Here is a 22,587-nt window from a genome sequence, read left to right on the forward strand (position 1 = left end):
TCTTTTCTCAGAAAGCTGAAATTCGTGTGTGTTGAGCCTCTCAAGTATGTCAGACGGATCGAGTGTCTTGAAATCAGGACGTTCTTGAATCATCAGGGCTAGGGTGTCAAACAAACTGTCAAGTGATCTCAGGAGTGTCTTGACGACTTCATGCTTGGTGATCTCAGTGGTGCCGAGGGCTTGAAGCTCATTTGTGATGTCAGTGAGTCGATCAAACATGAGCTAGACATTCTCATTGTCATTTCTCTTGAAGCGGTTGAAGAGTTTGCGAAGGATACTGATTCTCTGATCTCTCTGGGTGGAGACGCCTTCGTTGACCTTGGAGAGCCAGTCCCAGACTAGCTCAGATGTTTCCAAAGCACTCATGCGGCCATACTGTCCTTTGGTCAGATGACCACAGATGATGTTCTTGGCAGTGGAGTCCAGTTGAACGAACTTCTTGACATCAGCAGCGGTGACACCTTCACCAGGCTTGGGAATGCCATTCTTGACGACATACCATAGGTCGACATCAATGGCTTCAAGATGCATGCGCATCTTATTCTTCCAGTAGGGATATTCAGTTCCATCGAAGACGGGGCACGCAGCGGAGACTTTAATTATCCCTGCAGTCGACATAGCTAAAACTCCAGGTGGTTAAACCGAATCACACAGAACAAGGGAGTACCTTGCTCTGATACCAATTGAAAGTGCTAGTGATCGACTAGAGGGGGGGGGGGGGTGGGGTGAATAGCCGATTTTTATGAAAGTCTTCAAAACATGGAAGTTTCGAAGACAAACGATAGAAGTAAACCTATTACCACGCAGCGGAAGGTAGACTACACTAGGCAAACCTTAGTCAGGTATTCAATGAAGTGAAAGCTTAATGACTAATAGCAGCTAGGCAGTAAGGATCAGGTAGGAAGATATTTTGAAGCCAATCAGAACAAGCAGTCACTCAGTGAAGACAAAAGATAATGCAATCATGCAATGACTTCACAAGGACCAACAGTAAGTAAAGGGAAGGGAAGGATGAAACCAGTGACTCGTTGAAGACAATGGTTTGTTGGACCAGTTCCAGTTGTTGTGACAACTGTACGTCTGGTTAGGGCGTCTAGGTATTTAAACCTGAGGACACACAGTCCCGGACACCCAGTCCTGAACACGCAGCTCAGAACCCTTAGTCCTCACCGTATTCCCCTTGAGCTAAGGTCACGCAGACCTCGCCCAATCACTCTGGTAAGTCTTCAAGGTAGACTCCCAAGCCTTCACAGACTTCGTTCAGCGGCGATCCACAATGACTCTTGGATGCTCAGAACGCGACGCCTAACCGACTGGAGGATTCACAGTCCTCAAGTGTAATAAGTCTTCAGATCACACAGACAAGACGACTTAAGTGATGCCTAACACTCTTTGGCTCTGGGTGGTTAGGGATTTATCCTCGCAAGGAATTCTCTCTCAAAGGCTTCGAGGTGGGTTGCTCTCAAACGACAAAAGCTGTACTCTAACTCTGAGCAGCCAACCGTTTATGGTTGTAGGGGGTGGGCTATTTATAGCCACTAGGCAACCCGACCTGATTTGTCCAAAATGACCCTGGGTTACTAAGGAACTGACACGTATTCCAACAGTCAGATTTCAAACACACACGACAACTTTACTTGGGCTACAAGCAAAGCTGACTGGTCCAACTCTGGACAAGATTCGCTCTCATAGTCTTCACTCGAAGACATAGGATTTTGGTTAAGCATCACTTTAGTCATTCTGACTGGTTCTCTTGGACCCCACTTAACAGTACGGTGGTTCCTATGACTCAACAAAGAAGAAAAAGAACTACAAAAGATCTAAGTCTTCACGCTCCATAATCTTCATGCGATGTCTTCTCTTGTCATAGTCTTCAAGGTGAATGTCTTCACATACCACCTTTGACTTCAATGTCTTCATACATTTTTAGGGGTCATCTCTAGTAGGAAAACCGAATCAATGAGGGACTTCTACCTGTGTTATCCTACAATTCTCACAAACACATTAGTCCCTCAACTAGGTTTGTCGTCAATACTCCAAAACCAACTAGGGGTGGCACTAGATGCACTTACACTGCCGCTGGCTTACATTTTCCCGCTGTTCGTTACTTTGCACTTTTTATCACCAAATGCTTGCTTGCTAGGGAGAAGGTGGGTGCACTTAGTTCACCAGACCTTGCTGTTTTACATCGTGCATTAGAGGGCGACAACACTTATAGCTTGGGAGCTATTGTGGCTTGTCGCCTTCATCTTAATAAATCTAAGGGCAAAATACATGGTGGGATTTATGCCACTCGTTTGGCAGCTCATTTGAAGGTAGCGATACGCCCTCATGATTACCCTCTCACTGAGGTTTACCTAGATCGTGCAGCCATGGATCACCATCACTTTCTTGCACATGATCGTCCTGACATTGCCATTCCCTACAACTTGGTCTATAGTGTTGAAACTTGTTATGTTATTCCATTGCCTGCTCCTGCTTTGTTTGATTCTGTTGCCAGGGGCGGATACCGGATTATGCCTGCAGACATCATCACCTACTGGAACGCTCACGCTGCTGCAGAGGCTGCGGAGGAGCCTCAGCAGTGGGATGAGTGGATGCCCGTTCCTCAGCAGTGGGATGAGTGGATGCCTACTCCTCAGGATCCATAGTGCCCTCCAAGCTACTGATTCACTACCAAGTTAGGCCAAAAGCCTAAGCTTGGGGGAGTACGTGTCTCTCACCGACGTTACATTCATGTACATTTATTCCATTTGTCGGTGTGTACACTTTTTCATTGTATCATCCATGCTTAGAGTTATTTTCTTGCTTTCTTCTTGTATGTTTGAAAAACTTCAGAAAAACCAAAAAAATTAGTTGTAGTTAATTTACTTTCTATGCATGCTTAGTAGTAGTGCTAAAAAGAAAATCCAAAAAGATTTCCTTGTTCTTCTTTTGCTTGTTGGGAGCTTTCCCGTGTAAATAGTTTTTCTCGTTTTTGCTTTTCCCTTTATTTGCTTGCTAAAGAAAACCCAAAACTCCAAAAATATTTTAGTGTGTTTCTCCGAATCTCTTTTCTTTTATTCGAGTTGTACCGAGGAGAAGGCCATGATGAAAATGTTGAGTGGCTCTCATATGAATAATTGTTGAACTAATAAAGAGCCCATTTTACCTCGTCTTCTCCTGTTGAATACAATGTTTGCAGATTCCAGCTTAGTCCATGGCACTCTTGCACTATTATTATTTTCATATCATTCGGTCGTGCAAGTGAAAGGCAATAATGACGACATTCGATGAACTGGCCGTGGCAAACAGAAACTGGTATGAACTTGACTTGTCCTGTCTGTGTAAATATGTTTAACCTAGCATCCATGATTCAACCCGTTACGATTAAACATGTTTGCAATGACAATTAGAGATTATAGTTTCTCATGCCATGCATAAGTAGCTGGGAGTTAATAATGATTTATCTTGGATATCAACATAGCGTTAAAATGATTACGATGTAGTATGATGATATGGTATCCTCCTCTGAATGTTCAAGTGGCTTGACTTGGTACATGTTCATGCATGTAGTTGAATCAAAACCAACATAGCCTCTATAATGTTTATGTTCATGGTGTTCATATCCTACTCTTGCTAGTGTCCAATGTTACTTATGCATAATGCATGGTTATGATCGTTGTTGCTCTCTAGCTGGCCGCTTCTCAATCTAAATTTCTAGCCTTCGCCTGTACTAAGTGGGGATTATGCTTGTACATCAAAAACCTTGAACCCAAAGTTATTCCAAATGAGTCCACCATACCTACCTTTATACGGTATTACCCTGCAGTCCTAAGTAAATTTGCATGTGCCACCTCTAAAAACTTCTAAAAAATCATCCGTTTTGTGTGTCTGGATCATTCATGGGACGACATGAGGTGGTCGGTATCTTCCATGCTAAGCGGGTTATTCTCAGGTCGAGTGTTTATTCACTCGCCATCGCACGGGAAAATGGGTGGTAATAGGGATTCCCAGTCCTGAACTAAAAAATGCAAATAATTAAACAAAACTCCCTCAGGACTATTGTTGGTTTGGACGACACCCGTTGTTGCGGACAAGCCGTGGAGTGTGATTGTTGGTGGAGGGGGAGTAAACCTTTACTTTTATTGCTTGGGAACCGCCACTAGCATGCTTAGCATGGAAGATGTTGATAACTGATGGTCGTGAAGTAAATGAGAAGGGTGAATGTCTCAAAATATCATTTATCTCTATTTTAAAAATTGAGCTCTGGCACCTCTGCAAATCACTGCTTCCCTCTGCGAAGGGACTATCTATTTACTTTTATGTAGTGTCATCACCTTTTTATACAAGCGCCAGAAACTGAGTAGAGCACATCGGTCATGATTTATGCATTGTGTGTAGCTAATGTTGGGTGCATCATGACTGGATCTTTTGTACCATGAATTACAATGTTTAGTCGCTGCTTGAACTTTGGAGGTGCTCTGCATTTACGTTTTGCGGTCTCAGAAAGGGCTAGCGATATACCATTATTGTCATATTATATCATGGTTGTTTTGACAATGTGTTGCCGTTTGAGATATCTTATTATTGCTCGTTAGCTGATTATATCATTGATATGAGTCATTATAATCTTTAATATTTATTGTCGACATGGTTAGTTATAATGATTGGCTGAAAACCTGGGTGCTGTTTAAGCTTATTTATGCAAACAAGAGCAAAAGAGTTCGTAAAAGTTTTTTATTTCTCACTTTCAGTTTATCAACTGAATTGCTTGAGGACAAGCAAAGATTTAAGCTTGGGGGAGTTGATACGTCTCCAACGTATCTACTTTTTCTCACGCTTTTCCTCTTGTTTTGGACTCTAATTTGCATGATTTGAATGAAACTAACCCCGGTCTGACGCTGTTTTCAGCAGAACTATCATGATGTTGTTTTTGTGCAGAAATAAAAGTTCTCGGAATGGAACGAAACTTTTTGAGGATTTTTTTATATAATATATAAGAATTTCTAGAGCCAGGACCTACCGGAGAGGGGCCCCTGAGTGGGCACAGCCCACCAGGGCGCGCCCCCTGTCCTAGCACGCCCGGGTGGGTTGTACCCACCTGGTGGCCCTGCAGACCTCAAACTTGACACTATAAATTCCTATTTTCTGAGAAAAAATTTGGGGAGAAAGAATTATCGCGATCCACGAGACGAAGCCGCTGCCAAGCCCTGTTCTTCCTCGTGAGGGCAGATCTGGAGTCCGTTTGGGGCTCCTGAGAGGGGGATCTTCATTCTTCATCATCACCAACCCTTCTCCATCGCCAATTCCATGATGCTCCCCACCGGGAGTGAGTAATTCCTTCGTAGGCTCGCTGGTCAGTGAGGAGTTGGATGAGATTCATCATGTAATCGAGTTAGTTTTGTTAGGGCCTGATCCCTAGTATCCACTATGTTCCTAGATTGATGTTGCTATGACTTTGCTATGCTTAATGCTCGTCACTTTGGGCCCGGATTCCATGATTTCAGATATGAACCGTTTATGAATTCATCATTATATCCATGTTCTAGATACGATCTTGCAAGTTATAGTCACCTACTATGTGTTATGATCTGGCAACCCGGGTGTGACAATAACCGGGCTCACTCCCGGTGATGACCGTAGTTTGAGGAGTTCATGTATTCACTATGTGTTAATGCTTTGGTCTGGTTCTCTATTAAAAGAAGGCCTTAATATCCCTTAGTTTCCAATATGGACCCCGCTTCCACGAGAGGATAGGACAAAAGATGTCATGCAAGTTCTTTTAATAAAGCACGCATGACTATTTACGGAATACATGCCTACATTATATCGATGAACTAGAGCCAGTGCCGTATCGCCCTAGGTTATAACTGTCTCATGATGAATATCATCCGACAAGTCACCGATCCAATGCCTACGAACTTTTCCATATTGTTTCTGCTAAGTTATTATCACTATTACACTTGCTACAAAATTACTGCCATCACTGTTACTGTCACTATTGCTGCTGCCTAATACGTCTCCAACGTATCTATAATTTTTGATTCCTCCATGCTATATTGTCTACTGTTTTGGATGTTTATGCGCTTTATTATACACTTTTATATCATTTTTTGGGACTAACCTATTAACCCAGAGCCCAGTGCCAGTTTCTGTTTTTACCCTGTTTTAGGGTTTCGAAGAAAAGGAAAGTCAAACGGAGTCCAATTGACCTGAAACTTCACAGAACTCATTTTTGGAAGGAAAGAAGCCTAGAAGACATGGAGTGCATGCAAGGGGACTTACGAGGAGGCCACGAGGCAGGGGGCACGCCCACCCCCTGGGCGCGCCCTCCACCCTCGTTTGCCCCTCGTGGCCCCCCTGACGTACTTCTTCCACCTATATATCTCCATATACCCTAAAACTTCCGGAGAGCACAATAGATCGAGAGTTCCGCCTCCAGAAGCCTCCGTAGCCACCGAAAGCCAATCTAGACCCGTGTGACGCCCCCGATTTGACCGTACACTAATCATACACGCAAACGTGTACGATCAAGACCAGGGACTCATGGGAAGATATCACAACACAACTCTACAAATAAAAATAAGTCATACAAGCATCATATTACAAGCCAGGGGCCTCGAGGGCTCGAATACAAGAGCTCGATCATAGACGAGTCAGCGGAAGCAACAATATCTATGTACAGACATAAGTTAAACAAGTTTGCCTTAAGAAGGCTAGCACAAACTGGGATACAGATCGAAAGAGGCATAGGCCTCCTGCCTGGGATCCTCCTAAACTACTCTTGGTCGTCGTCAACGGGCTGCACGTAGTAGTAGACACCTCCAGTGTAGTAGGAGTCGTCGTCGACGGTGGCGTCTGGCTCCTGGGATCCATCGTCTGGTCGCAGCAATCGAGTATAGAAAGGGGGAAAAGAGGGAGCAAAGCAACCGTGAGTACTCATCCAAAGTACTCGCAAGCAAGGAGCTACACTACATATGTATGCATTGGTATCAAATGGAAAAGACTATCATATGTGGACTGAACTGCAGAATGCCGGAATAAGAGGGGGATAGCTAGTCCTATCGAAGACTACGCTTCTGGTAACCTCCATCTTGCACCAGGAGAAGAGAGTAGATGGTAAGTTCACCAAATAGCATCGTGTAGCATAATCCTAACCGATGATCCTCCCCTCGTCGCCCTGTGAGAGAGCGATCACCAGTTGTATCTGGCACTTGGAAGGGTGTGTTTTATTAAGTATCCGGATCTAGTTGTCATAAGGTCAAGGTAGAACTCCAAGTCGTCCTGTTACCGAAGATCACGGCTATTCGAATAGATTAACTTCCCTGCAGGGGTGCACCACATAACCCAACACGCTCGATCCCATTTGGCCGGACACACTTTCCTGGGTCATGCTCGGCCTCGGAAGATCAACACGTCGCATCCCTACCTAGGGACAACAGAGAGGTCAGCACGCCGGTCTAAATCCTATGGCGCAGGAGTCTGGGCCCATCACCCATTTCACACCTGCATGTTGCGTACGCGGACAGAGAGCAAACCTAGCAACCTCCATTACAAAGGAAGTTGTGTTACGCGGTCCAACTCGGCGCGCGCCGCTCAGTCGCTGTCGTCACGAAGGCTTCGACTGATACCACGACGTCGAGTGCCCATAACTGTCCCCGCGTAGATGGTTAGTGCGTATAGGCCAATGAACAGACTCAGATCAAATACCAAGATCTCGTAAAGCGTGTTAAGTATCCGCGAACGCCGATTAGGGACAGGCCCACCTCTCTCCTAGGTGGTCTCAACCTGCCCTGTCGCTCTACCTCAAAGTAACAGTCGGGGGCCGTCGGGAACTCAGGCCCACCACTACCTGGATGGAGCCACCTGCCCCTTCAGCCCCCATCTCCGAACAGTATCATAAGTAATGTAACAGTATAAGTATATAGCATATGCCCGTGATCACCTCCCGATGTGATCACAGCCCAGTAGTATAACATGGCAGACGGACAAGAGTGTAGGGCCACTGATGGAACACTAGCATCCCATACTAAGCATTAGGATAGCAGGTAAAGGTAACAACAGTAGTAGCAAGGACAGGCTATGCATCAGAATATGATTAACGGAAAGCAGTAACACGCTACACTACTCTAATGCAAGTAGTATAGAGAAGAGTAGGCAATATCTGGTGATCAAAGGGGGGGCTTGCCTGGTTGCTCTGGCAAGAGAGAGGGGTCGTCAACACCGTAGTCGAACTGGGGGGTCGCCCGCAGTCTCGGGGTCTACCGGAAAGAAGGAACGGAGGGGAACACAATAAATAACAGAGCAATCAAAGTATAACATGGCAATATGCGGTGCTAGGTATGCCCTAACGCGGTAGGAGGTGATACCGGCGAAGGGGGCGAAACATCCGGGAAAGTATTCCCAGTGTTTCGCATTTTCGGACAGATGAACCGGAGGGGAAAAGTTGCGTGTTCCTTGTGCTAGGGACATGTGGCGGACGAACGGACTGCGTACTCGGATTTGTCTCGTCGTTCTGAGCAACTTTGATGTACAAAGTTTTTCCATCCGAGCTACGGATTTTTTTATATTAATTTTTAAAGTTTTAATCCATATTTAGAATTAACAGAATTAATTTATTTAGAAAAATGTAATTATAACATCAGCGTGGTGTCAGCATTATGTCATCAGCCAAACGTCTGTTGACTGGGTCAACAGACATGTGGGTCCCGATCGTCATTAACTATTTATCTAATCAGATAATTACGGTTAATTAACATGGTTAATTAGATTAATTAAGAGGATTAATTAAGTTTATTAATTATCTTAATTAAATAATTAAATAATTTTATTATTAATTTTATTTCTATTTGTTATATTTTTTAAAACTATTTTCATTCTGGGGAGGGGGGTTGGTCCCAGCTGTCTGCGGCCCATAGGCCATAGCGGGTCGGGCGCCACAGGCACCGGGCGTCGGGCATCGCCCGATCGGCGAAGCCGTGTGGGGCTGGCCTCGGGCGCGGGCGCGCGGGCAGCAGCACACGATGAGGGGCAGGGGGCTTGCGGTGGCCGCCAGCGAGGCCAACAGCAGCGGTGGGGAAAGGCAGCAGCGGTGGTGCATGTCAGCGGGCGCGGGAGTGAGGCCGGGAGAAGGGCCGCGAGCGCAACAGAGCGAGTCGGGCAGCACACGGTGGGAGGAGGACGCCACGGCGCGGGCGCGTGCACGCAAATGGAGGCAAGCGCGAGTACACGCGGTGACACGCTGGTCGGGGCGGGGCCATGGTGAGCGCGAGGTCGTCGCGAGCTTCGGGCGTGAGTAGGACAACGCCAATCGACGGTGGGATCGACAGGGAAGAGGGGAACGGACATGGCTCACTGAGAGGAGGTCGATGGAGAGCTCGGGACGGTCGGAATGGCATCGGAGAGGTGGGCCGACGCGGTGGTGGTGGTGGCTGAGGCGGACGGGGACGACCGACGAAGGAGAGGCAGGGACGGGGAGTCCGGCGGGGGAAGAGTTGGGGAAGCGGCGAGCAACGGTCGTCGGGGACGGCTCCGGGAGGGCGTGGCGGCGGACGAGGGCGAGGTGGAGGCGACGGGTGGCGGCGTCGTGGCCCTCTACCCCGATCCAGACGGGGAAGGGGAGAGAGGCGTGCGGGAGGGAGCGAGTGGGGGTTCGTGGGGGGGGGGGGGAGTGGGAGAGATGGGGATCGGGTGGGGGTTAGGGTTAAGAGGGAGTTAGGTGGGCCTTGGGCCAACTGGTCCGGCAACTGGGCCGGTTGGTTCGGCAGCCGGAGGCCTAGTTGGGCCAAACGGCCCAGGAGGAGGGGGGGCCTTTTGTCTTTTGTTTTAGTTTTGATGTTTCTTTTGTTTATTGTCTTTTACTGATTTCTGTTTATACTCTGATAAACTTAGTTTTATAAAATACCACAGTAGCACCTAAATTAGTGTTTCAAAACATACCACTGCCACAAATAATTTGGCACATTAATTAATTAGCTTGTATTCATTTACTATCCTAAAAGCATTTAAATAATTGATTTAGCCCCTGTTTTATTCATTTATAGTATTTGAATATTTTAGAAAGGTGTGGTTTCTTCACCACAACTACTCGCGATTTATTCGTCAGAAATTGAACATTTTACTTTTAAAGTTTGAAAACTTTTGATGTTTACCTTTAATTCAATTTTGAATCTAGATCGGTTTCGAACTAATGCGAGATTAGCAACAGTAAATCGAGGTGACGTGCATCGCTAGCAGAGGTTTACTGTAGCTTAACTATCCGGGCGTCACAATTCTCCTCCACTACAAGAAATCTCGTCTCGAGATTTAAGAGGTAGAGTAAGGGGGAAGGGATTTGGTTACGAAATTCTAACGGGTCTTCTCGGTGTTGGTTGCTCTTCTCGAAGAGGTCGATCCATTACATTGACGTCTTCGTTCCTCTGCTTCAGGCCATCATGACGAAGCCCTCATCCTTTCTTCGGGAACTCCGTCATACTTACGGAAAAGATAAGTGGGAATACTCGGGAAGGACGGAGCTCTTCACGTGTTAGGTACCTGGGGGCTATCTCAATGAACGAGGCATAGAGGCATCTCTCGAGTTGAAATTCCAGAAAGTCATCGAGAGCAAGGTAAGAAGGTGCAAAATAGAAGTTTCAAGCAGATAGACAATCGTCATTACCTGAAACAGTGCGTGAAAGGGGTTTTCAAAGCAACGGATTAATTATTGTGTCCGATGCCAGAATTGATGATCTCATTGGGAGGTGGCTCATGAATTACATACGAGTCCACACGGGAGGAATAACTTTGGGAACAGTGGGTGTACAGGAGAGTCAGGTTTCGATCCTGTGGAACTGTGGGTTATGGGCCCACCATGTGGGCTAAAAGTAGGAAGGGTGATGACGTCTTGCACGATCATGTAAGTAAGGCATGTCAGAGGGTAGCCTGTCAGTTATGTTGGCAACAACGTTGGTACCAAGGGCGAGGGACGAAGAGAACCATCTTCCTACTCGTTGAACGAGGCGGACCAATAGGCAAGATTCTCGTCCATCGGTGGTTACCGAAATGCCATAAACAAAAGTAACAGGGTCTTTCTAACAGAGTGGTACAACTGCTTATACAATATAGATCACAAGAAGGTTTAAACAAACCAATGGAATGGAAAAGTGATTATCAGGTTTAAACAGAACAATGGAAAGGAAAATGTGTTTAAACACATATTTCAAGGTTATATTCTTCCCAAGGACAAGCAGAACATATTATCCATGACAGTATATAATGTAGAAAACTCTTTAGGTAAGGGGAGAAAAATTTCATGACATTAACCATACAGTGGTGTTTGGGTAATTGAGCAGGAAGCATTTAGCATTGGGCTTCAAATGTTCTCTTTGAAAATCGGAGTACCTCAGACATGCTTCGAGATAGCATTGGCATGGTCTTCAATCAAAGGTCAGACTCTGGATACACGAAGGGATTCATCATTAAGCCAAGGATAGGATGAGGAGGTGGCTGATGGACTCAGCAATAATTCAACGAGGTATCCAAAAAGATGGATTTCCACAGTTATGTGAACAAGGAGATAACATTTGTCGGATCAAATGATATGATGATGTATGCTCAAGGAAAAACATACACAATTAAACATTAGTCGAAAAGGGTGCCCAAAGTATGGCCTTAGGTAGCATGATCAATGTTAGAAAGGTGATTCAACAACCAATAGTCTAAGAATGAAATATCGACCATTAACTTGGAAGCAATAGGGTGCTAGAGACATGAACAAGTTTGTGTTGAACAGAAGGCAATAAAGTGGTCGATGATAACACAAATCATCGAGGGCAAGGAGGGTACTTATCATCATGAATTCAATCGATATCTTGGAAGGGGTCAAAATGTTGATGATGATCACGACACATTTGTCAAGAGGTTACAAGAAGATGTAATCGATCAGCGATGACTTCAAGTCAATGGAATGATGAAGCGAGAAGTTATCGAAACCATAGGTACGACACAAACTTGAAATCAGGCTTGTCATTCAAGGATAATTGTTATGATGAGGAAGATCGACGTAAGATTAGCTCATCGTCGATAGTTGTGCTCTGGGAATAAGGACCGGGTGGCACAGTTTATACTTTAGCACAAGGTGATGGCCGATCAGGCTAGGATTGACATGCTCGAGTACAAACTCGTGAGTAAAGGAGATTACTAAGAGTTGTTTAATCATGGTGCGGACCCGATTTAGTTATCGGTGTCCTTGGGTGACTAACAACACAGAACCAGGATGCATTGGAATCAATGAGGATTACTACTCGATGAAGGCTCATAATAAGCAACATGGTTCGATGATATTATCAAGATACCAGAGGGTAACACTCGGAGGTAGAGCAAAATAGAGGGTTGACAAGTGTATTGATCTACAAAAGACAAGTACTTTAACTTGTCCGAGAAAAGGAATCAAGGAATATCAACATGGCCTAACCCATAGTTGCAGGGGATCCAATTCAAAGACACCGGAAGAATTATCCAACTAATTAAAAGTTTTTCAAGAAGCTTCCATGATAAGTTCCACATCAGGTCCATGGGCATGAACACAAAGTTCAAGGTCGACTCCCGCTTCCTCAATGCATAACCTTTCATTTTACTTCTCGCTTTTGATGAGGCTGTATTGTAGAAATTTTATCTGGCGGAGCAACAGAAGAGTATGACTCGCGAAAACTTTCAGGTTCATATCGTTTAGGGAAGGCATAGGTTCAACCCATCAGGGCATCTTAGGAGTATATACCACAAATTTCAAGAATAAATAACACAAGCTCGATAGTAGAGCATGCTTGAGAAAGCAGAGGATAAAATTTACCAAAGGCATTATGTATCCGAGGAAAGGCTCATAGACTTATTGAATATGAAGGACGATGTCGGATAAAATCCAACAAAGGATCTGGTGGTCCTCAAGGGATCTGGTGTGAGCATCGGTACTCAACCAGAGGGAGAAACAATGCAAGGAGATCAGACTTTAGAGACAACTGGCTAATTCAAGGCTCAAATGCAAAGGAATTATGAATTCCAAGACAAGGGATCAGAAGCAAAGCTCTGATTAGGGATGGATAAGTTGAATAGCCTTAGGGGTACAATCGACGACAATTTGATTGGTCGAGATCCAGCTCATGTTTAAAATGACGTCTGAGCCAAAAGGATGAATGCTAGGACTCGACTAAGGAATGGGAGCATCCTCAACATATTGAATCAACGGACTTAAGATCATAAAGACAAGGGATGTCAATAAGATTACGAGACTTATGGGATTAACCATAATGCAAGCAAGCAAGAATTTCAAGATCAATAGGCTGCTCAGGATTTTCGGAAGATTGAATGGTATTTCGAAGACTTTTATGAAATACATGAATCAACTAGGGGATGAGCGGATACTCGATAAGCGCGAGAATTATCCATAGGGGTATTCAGATGACAAAGAACAACAAGGCAGTAAGCTCAAAGGATTATCGAAACAATGACGAGTATTTAGGGGTATCTTGTAAAAACAAGACCAACTAGGGATGTATGTAAGAATAACAACTGCAAGTAGTTATCCATAAGGGTTGATGGTGTAAGGGGAATTGCAAACGCGATGAACTCAAGTTCTCGGGTTAACAGCAGAGAGTATCTTCAGGGTCTTCACGTGCAGCAGACGATCATCAGTAACAAGGGGCTCTCCGGGTGAAAGTGTTTTCGAGAACCTAAAGTTAGATTTTAGAAAATCATTTAACCTGAATAAAAGAGAGATCAGAATTCCAGAGTAAGGATCGAGGAATAAAAGATCCTAATACCACCCAAATGGCGACGTGGGCCCGCAAGACACACAAACATGTTAGTAAAAAGTTTTGCAATGTCTAGACTCAACTTCAGCCAAGGAGTGTGGAAGGGGGATTCCTACAGGCAGTCGGCTCTGATACCAACTTGTGACGCCCCCGATTTGACCGTACACTAATCATACACACAAACGTGTACGATCAAGATCAGGGACTCACGGGAAGATATCACAACACAACTCTACAAATAAAAATAAGTCATACAAGCATCATATTACAAGACAGGGGCCTCGAGGGCTTGAATACAAGAGCTCGATCATAGATGAGTCAGAGGAAGCAACAATATCTGAGTACAGACATAAGTTAAACAAGTTTGCCTTAAGAAGGCTAGCACAAACTGGGATACAGATCGAAAGAGGCGCATGCCTCCTGCCTGGGATCCTCCTAAACTACTCTTGGTCGTCGTCAACGGGCTGCACGTAGTAGTAGACACCTCCAGTGTAGTAGGAGTCGTCGTCGACGGTGGCGTCTGGCTCCTGGGCTCCATCGTCTGGTCGCAGCAATCGAGTATAGAAAGGGGGAAAAGAGGGAGCAAAGCAACCGTGAGTACTCATCCAAAGTACTCACAAGCAAGGAGCTACACTACATATGTATGCATTGGTATCAAATGGAAAAGACTATCATATGTGGACTGAACTGCAGAATGCCGGAATAAGAGGGGGATAGCTAGTCCTATCGAAGACTACGCTTCTGGTAACCTCCATCTTGCACCAGGAGAAGAGAGTAGATGGTAAGTTCACCAAATAGCATCGTGTAGCATTACCCTAACCGATGATCCTCCCCTCGTCGCCCTGTGAGAGAGCGATCACTGGTTGTATCTGGCACTTGGAAGGGTGTGTTTTATTAAGTATCCTGTTCTAGTTGTCATAAGGTCAAGGTACAACTCCAAGTCATCCTGTTACCGAAGATCACGGCTATTCGAATAGATTAACTTCCCTGCAGGGGTGCACCACATAACCCAACATGCTCGATCCCATTTGGCCGTACACACTTTCCTGGGTCATGCCCGGCCTCGGAAGATCAACATGTCGCAGCCCTACCTAGGCACAACAGAGAGGTCAGCATGCCGGTCAAAATCCTATGGAGCAGGGGTCTGGGCCCATCGCCCATTGCACACTTGCATGTTGCGTACGCGGCCGGAGAGCAGACCTAGCAACCTCCATTACAAAGGAAGTTGCATTACGCGGTCCAACCCGGCGCGCGCCGCTCAGTCGCTGATGTCACGAAGGCTTCGGCTGATACCATGACGTCGAGTGCCCATAACTGTCCTCGCGTAGATGGTTAGTGTGTATAGGCCAATGACCAGACTCAGATCAAATACGAAGATCTCGTTAAGCGTGTTAAGTATCCGCGAATGCCGATCAGGGACAGGCCCACCTCTCTCCTAGGTGGTCTCAACCTGCCCTGTCGCTCTGCCTCAAAGTAACAGTCGGGGGCCGTCGGGAACTCAGGCCCACCACTACCTGGATGGAGCCACCTGCCCCTTCAGCCCCCATCTCCGAACAGTATCATAAGTAATGTAACAGTATAAGTATATAGCATATGCCCGTGATCACCTCCCGAAGTGATCACGGCCCAGTAGTATAACATGGCAGACGGACAAGAGTGTAGGGCCACTGATGGAACACTAGCATCCCATACTAAGCATTAGGATAGCAGGTAAAGGTAACAACAGTAGTAGCAAGGACAGGCTATGCATCAGAATATGATTAACGGAAAGCAGTAACACGCTACACTACTCTAATGCAAGCAGTATAGAGAAGAGTAGGCGATATCTGGTGATCAAAGGGGGGGCTTGCCTAGTTGCTCTGGCAAGAGAGAGGGGTCGTCAACACCGTAGTCGAACTGGGGGTCGCCGGCAGTCTCGGGGTCTACCAGAAAGAAGTAACGGAGGGGAACACAATAAATAACAGAGCAATCAAAGTATAACATGGCAATATGCGGTGCTAGGTATGCCCTAACGCGGTAGGAGGTGATACTGACGAAGGGGGGGAAACATCCGGGAAAGTATTCCCGGTGTTTCGCGTTTTCGGACAGACGGACCAGAGGGGAAAAGTTGCGTGTTCGTTGTGCTAGGGATATGTGGCGGACGAACGGAATGCGTACTCGGATTCGTCTCGTCGTTCTGAGCAACTTTGATGTACAAAGTTTTTCCATCCGAGCTACGGATTTTTTTATATTAATTTTTGAAGTTTTAATCCATATTTAGAATTAACATAATTAATTTATGTAGAAAATTGTAATTATAACATCAGCATGATGTCAGCATGATGTCATCAACCAACCGTCTGTTGACTGGGTCAACAGACATGTGGGTCCCGATCGTCATTAACTATTTATCTAATCAGATAATTACGGTTAATTAACATGGTTAATTAGATTAATTAAGAGGATTAATTAAGTTTATTAATTATCTCAATTAATAAATTAATTTTATTTCTACTTGTTATATTTTTTTAAAACTATTTTCGTTCTGGGGAGGGGGGTTGGTCCCAGCTGTTTGCAGCCCATAGGCCATAGTGGGTCAGGCGCCACAGGCATCGGGCGTCGGGCATCGCCCGATCGGCGAAGCCGTGTGGGGCTGGCCCCGGGCGCGGGCGCACGGGTAGCAGCACACGGTGAGGGGCAGGGGGCTTGCGGTGGCCGCCGGCGAGGCCAGCAACAGCCGTGGGGAAAGGCAGCGGCGGTGGTGCGTGTCAGGGGGGTGCGGGAGTGAGGCCGGGAGAAGGGCCGCGGGCGCAACAGAGCGAGTCGGGCAACGCACGGTGGGAGGAGGACGCCACGGCGCGGGCGAGTGCACGCGAACGGAGGCAAGCGCGAGTGCACGCGGTGACACGCTGGCCGGGGCGGGGCCACGGTGAGCACGAGGTCATCACGAGCTTCGGGCGTGAGCAGGACAACGCCAATCGACGATGGGATCGACGGGGAAGAGGGGAACGAACATGGCTCACTGAGAGGAGGTCGATGGAGAGCTCGGGACGGTCGGAGTGGAGTCGGAGAGGTGGGCCGACGCGGTGGTGGTGGTGGCCGAGGCGGACGGGGATGACCGGTGAAGGAGAGGCAGGGACGGGGAGTCCGGCGGGGGAAGAGTTGGGGAAGCGGCGAGCAACGGTCGTCGGGGGCGGCTCCGGGACGGCGTGGCGGCGGACGAGGGCGAGGTGGAGGCGATGGGTGGCGGCGTCGGGCGGGGGGGGGGGGGGTTCGAGGCCCTCTGCCCCGATCCAGACAGGGAAGGGGAGAGAGGCGTGCGGGAGGGAGCGAGTGGGAGTTCGTGGGGGGGGGGAGTGGGAGAGATGGGGATCGGGTGGGGGTTAGGGTTAAGAGGGAGTTAGGTGGGCCTTGGGCCAACTGGTCCGGCAGCTGGGCCGGTTGGTTCGGCAGCCGGAGGCCTAGTTGGGCCGAACGGCCTAGGAGGAGGGGGGACCTTTTGTCTTTTGTTTTAGTTTTGATTTTTCTTTTGTTTATTGTCTTTTACTAATTTCTGTTTATACTCTAATAAACTTAGTTTTATAAAATACCACAGTAGCACCTAAATTATTGTTTCAAAACATACCACTGCCACAAATAATTTGGCACATTAATTAATTAGCTTGTATTCATTTACTATCCTAAAAGCATTTAAATAATTGATTTAGCCCCTGGTTTATTCATTTTATAGTATTTGAATATTTTAGAAAGGTGTGGTTTCTTCACCACAACTACTCACGATTTATTCATCACAAATTGAACATTTTACTTTTAAAGTTTGAAAACTTTTGATGTTTACCTTTAATTCAGTTTTGAATTTGGATCGGTTTCGAACTAATGCGAGATTAGCAACAGTAAATCGAGGTGACGTGCATCGCTAGCAGAGGTTTACTCTAGCTTAACTATCCGGGCGTCACAACCCGTTCCAGCACCCTGCCGGAGGGTGGAATCCTTCTCCGGTGGCCATCTTCATCATCCCGGTGCTCTCCATGACGAGGAGGGAGTAGTTCTCCCTCGGGGCTGAGGGTATGTACCAGTAGCTATGTGTTTGATCTCTCTCTCTCTCTCTCTCTCTCTCGTGTTCTTGATTTGGCACGATCTTGATGTATCGCGAGATTTGCTATTATATTTGGATCCTATGATGTTTCTTCCCCCCTCTACTCTCTTGTAATGGATTGAGTTTCCCCTTTGAAGTTATATTATCGGATTGAGTCTTTAAAGATTTGAGAACACTTGATGTATGTCTTGCCGTGGATATCTGTGGTGACAATGGGATATCACGTGATTCTCTTGATGTATGTTTTGGTGATCAACTTGCGGGTTCCACCCATGAACCTATGCATAGGGGTTGGCACACGTTTTCGTCGTGATTCCCCGTTAGAACTTTGGGCACTCTTTGAGGTTCTATGTGTTGGTTGAATAGATGAATCTGAGATTGTGTGATGCATATCGTATAATCATACCCACGGATAGTTGAGGTGACATTGGAGTATCTAGGTAACATTAGGTTTTGGTTGATTTGTGTCTTAAGGTGTTATTCTAGTACGAACTCTAGGGCTGTTTGTGACACTTATAGGAATAGCCCAACGGATTGATTGGAAAGAATAACTTTGAGGTGGTTTCGTACCCTACCATAATCTCTTCGTTCGTTCTCCGCTATTAGTGACTTTGGAGTGACTCTTTGTTCCATGTTGAGGGATAGTTATATGATCCAATTATGTTATTATTGTTGAGAGGACTTACACTAGTGAAAGTATGAACCCTAAGACTTGTTTCAACGCATTGCAATACCGTTTACGCTCACTTTTATCATTCGTTACCTTGCTGTTTTTATATTTTCAGATTACAAAAACTATTATCTACCATCCATATACCACTTGTATCACCATCTCTTTGCCGAACTAGTGCACCTATACAATTTACCATTGTATTGGGTGTGTTGGGGACACAAGAGACTCTTTGTTATTTGGTTGCAGGGTTGCTTGAGAGAGACCATCTTCATCCTACGCCTCCTACGGATTGATAAACCTTAGGTCATCCACTTGAGGGAAATTTGCTACTGTCCTACAAACCTCTGCACTTGGAGGCCCAACAACGTCTACAAGAAGAAGGTTGTGTAGTAGACATCACTACCACCGCTATCAAAACTAGCAAACTACTTTGATACTAATCACTTTGCTGCATATAATTAATCTCTTGGTGTGGTTGAATTGACAACTCAGCTGCTAATACCTTCAAATATTCTTTGGCTCGCCTTGTGTCAAATCTATAAATGTGGGTTGAATACTTTACCCTCGAAAACTGTTGCGACCCCCTATACTTGTGGGTTATCATGCTCCTACCTCCCGTGGCCCGCTGTGCTGCCACACAGGTCACACCGCCCCCTACTACTCTCATCGCTGGCCAGGCCATCCCTCTACTCACCCACACCCCTGTTATTCTGCGGCGGCGGTAGCCTCACACCACAGCCAAACCAGTCAACCCTCATACTACCCTCAACGTGTTCCCAGGCACTGCGTCATTCCCTGCCTCACCGTCATCCACCACCCGGTGCTGTTCGCGCGGTGTGGTCAACGTGGTTAATGAACGACATCCATCGGAAGAGGACTGTATGTGGTGAGGCTGAGAGATGGACCCACCAGCTACATCTTTGCACGCAAGGAAGTGCCTCCTATTATGCGCAAAAAAAGAATCCTCCCGCTGTCAGCTCGGAACCACCATCAATATCTTCGCACGCAAGGAAGTGCCTCCTTATCCTCCCTGACAGCCGGGACCCACCCGGTCGAAGCGTACGCAGCGTTGTCATTCTGGTCGCAAACATGTACATACATACGGGTCCATCGGTCTTTCTGCCACGATGAACCGTGGCCCAGTAAAGAGCGGTAGTTGTTCAGGCAGTCCCGTCTATATCGTGTACACGTACATACAGCCACGCTGCAAGAAAGTAAATATGGCTACGTACGTACATACGGGCGGGGTCTCAACCGCGTATAGTGACAATGTCCTGTTCATCGGCAGCCAGCCGACTGGGTCGGAATGGAAAAACAACACCGTGTTCATCGGGAGGCAACAAACTGGGTCAGAATGTGTTGTGTTCATCGGGAACCAACCGACTCAGATGGAACAGTTGAAACAGGGTCTGGCGTACCGCAAAATAGAGGAAACGGACTTGTGTTCGAGTGCCTACGATCGAAACAGGGTGCTATTGATCGGCAGGTGTGTAGCGTACCGCAAAATGGAGGAAACTGACTTGTGTTGGAGCGCTTATGGTCAAAAAGGGGGTCCTATTCATCGGGAGGGGTGTGGCGTACCGCAAAATGAGACTCCACGGGCTACTGTTCATCCACCGACTACTGCCTCGCTCTAGCCTCCACGGGCTACTGTTCATCCACCGTCGACTTCCTCCAGCCTCCACCTGCTACAGTTCATCCACTTTCGACTTCCTCCAGCCTCCACCAGCTACTGTTCACCATGGGGTCCTGTTCATCCAGCCTCCACCGGCTACTGTTCAACAAGCCCTCCACACGGGGTCCTGTTCAACCAGCCCTCCATGGGGTCCTGTGCATCCACTCCCAACCAACTCGGGTGTATGGCGGCCTCCTCTCGATCGGGGTCCTGTTCATCCAGCGGCAACGGCCTCTATACCACGGGGTCCTGTTCATCCAGCGGCAACAGCCTCTATACCACGGGGTCCTATTCATCCAACCCCCACCGGGAACTGTTCACCAACCCCCAACAACACTCACTGTTCATCAAGAGGCAGCAGGTTCGATCGGCTTTAGTTAGCAGCAATAGCGAAGGAATCCCTCGATCGGGTTTAGTTAACAACCAGGGATCGATCGATCGCTCGGGTTCAGTAACGCGTAGCCAGTGCAAATCGCCCGGGTTTAGTAAGCGGACGCCTCGCTCCAGTTCAGTTAGAGCCCAATAGCTCGCACACACACATGTACGTGTATGAGAGAACGCACAATCCCTTCATGCATTGCTCGGCTCCGACCACCCACTGTAACTGGGAACTCCCTGAAATTTTCCTCGCCCTCGCTTCTACCATGTTTTTTCCGTCATGGACGGCCCAAAGAATGTCATGCAGGTGCGTCCCCGGCCCGCCTAGGATGAAAAGCCCATTTTCTGTCATGATTTTTTATCATAGAAGTAGGAGCCCACCACATCTATGATGATACATGCTTTTGTCACAATTATCGTCATAGAAGTGTCATAAGCATGATAAGATTTTTTTTCGTTCGGCCCAAAATGTCATGGATGTGTCTTTTTTTGTAGTGGTGTGGCACACCCTGGTGGGTTGTGTTCAACAAGGGGCCCATTCCGGTGGTTGTTGGCTCCAGTATTTTTCTTTTGTTGCAAAATAATTCTCCAAAAAGTTTCATTCCATTTTGAGAACTTTTATTTCTACACGAAAACAACACCATGGTAGTTCTGCTGAAAACAGCGTCAGTCCGGGCTAGTTTCATTCAAATCATGCAAATTAGAGTCCAAAACAAGAGCAAAAGCATTAGGAAAAGTAGATACGATGGAGAAAAAGAAAAACTTTTACGAACTCCCCCAAGCTTAAACATTTGCTTGTCCTCAAGCAATCCAGTTGACAAACTGAAAGTGAAAAAGAAAAACTTTTACGAACTCCGTTATTCTTGTTTACATAAATAAGCTTAAGTAGCACCCATGTTTTCAGCAAAGATCATGACTAATCATCACATCAATAACTCTTAAAATTATATTAACTCATATCAATGGCATGGTCAACTAACGAGCAATTATAAGATATCTCAAATGCCAACACTTTTTCAAAACAATCATGATATAATATGACAATAGTGGTATCTCGCTAGCCCTTTCCGAGACCGCAAAACATAAATGCAGAGCACCTCCAAATTTCAACCAGCGACTAAACATTGTAATTCATGGTAGAAAAGAACCAGTCATGATGCATCCAAACATTAACTATACACAATGCGTAAGGATGACAATAGTGCTCTCAGATCTGGCGCTTATTTGAGAAGGTGATGAATCAACATAAAATTAAATAGATAGTCCCTTCGCAGAGGGAAGAAGGGATTTGCAGTGGTGCCAGAGCTCAAAGTTTTGAAACAGAGGTTAACGAAATTTTGGGAAATGCACCCTTCCTATTTACGTCACGACCGAAAGTTATCAATATCTTCCATGCTAAGCACATTAGTGGTGGTTCCCAAGCGATAAAAGTAAAGGTTTACTCCCCCTCCACCAACAAACACAATCCAGGATAGCCGACTTCACGGGTATCGTCCATACCAACAACAATCCTGGGGGAGTTTTGTTTAATTATTTGCAATTTTTGATTTCGGGAATGGGAATTCCTATTACCGCCACACTCATGAAAGGACGAGTGAATAAACACTCATCATGAGAATAACCCGCTTAGCATGGAAGATACCGACTACCCCCTGTCGTTCTATGAACAATCCAGGCACACAAAAATAGATGTTTGTTTGAAGTTTTTAGAGGTGGTGATACGTCTCCAACGTATCTATAATTTTTGATTGCTCCACGCTATTATATTATCTATTTTGGATGTTAATGGGCTTTATTTTACGCTTTTATATCATTTTTTGGACTGACCTACTAACCGGAGGCCTAGCCCAAATTGCTGTTTTTGCCTATTTTAGGGTTTCGAAGAAAAGGTATATCAAACGGAGTCCAAACGGAATGAAACCTTCGGGAACATGATTTTCTCAACAAACGTGATCCAGGAGACTTGGAGTGGCCGTCGAGAAACAAGGGAGGAAGGCACGAGGCAGGGGGCGCGCCTACC

This window comes from Triticum aestivum, chromosome 5A (assembly GCF_018294505.1).
Source record: "Triticum aestivum cultivar Chinese Spring chromosome 5A, IWGSC CS RefSeq v2.1, whole genome shotgun sequence".
NCBI lineage: Eukaryota > Viridiplantae > Streptophyta > Magnoliopsida > Poales > Poaceae > Triticum > Triticum aestivum.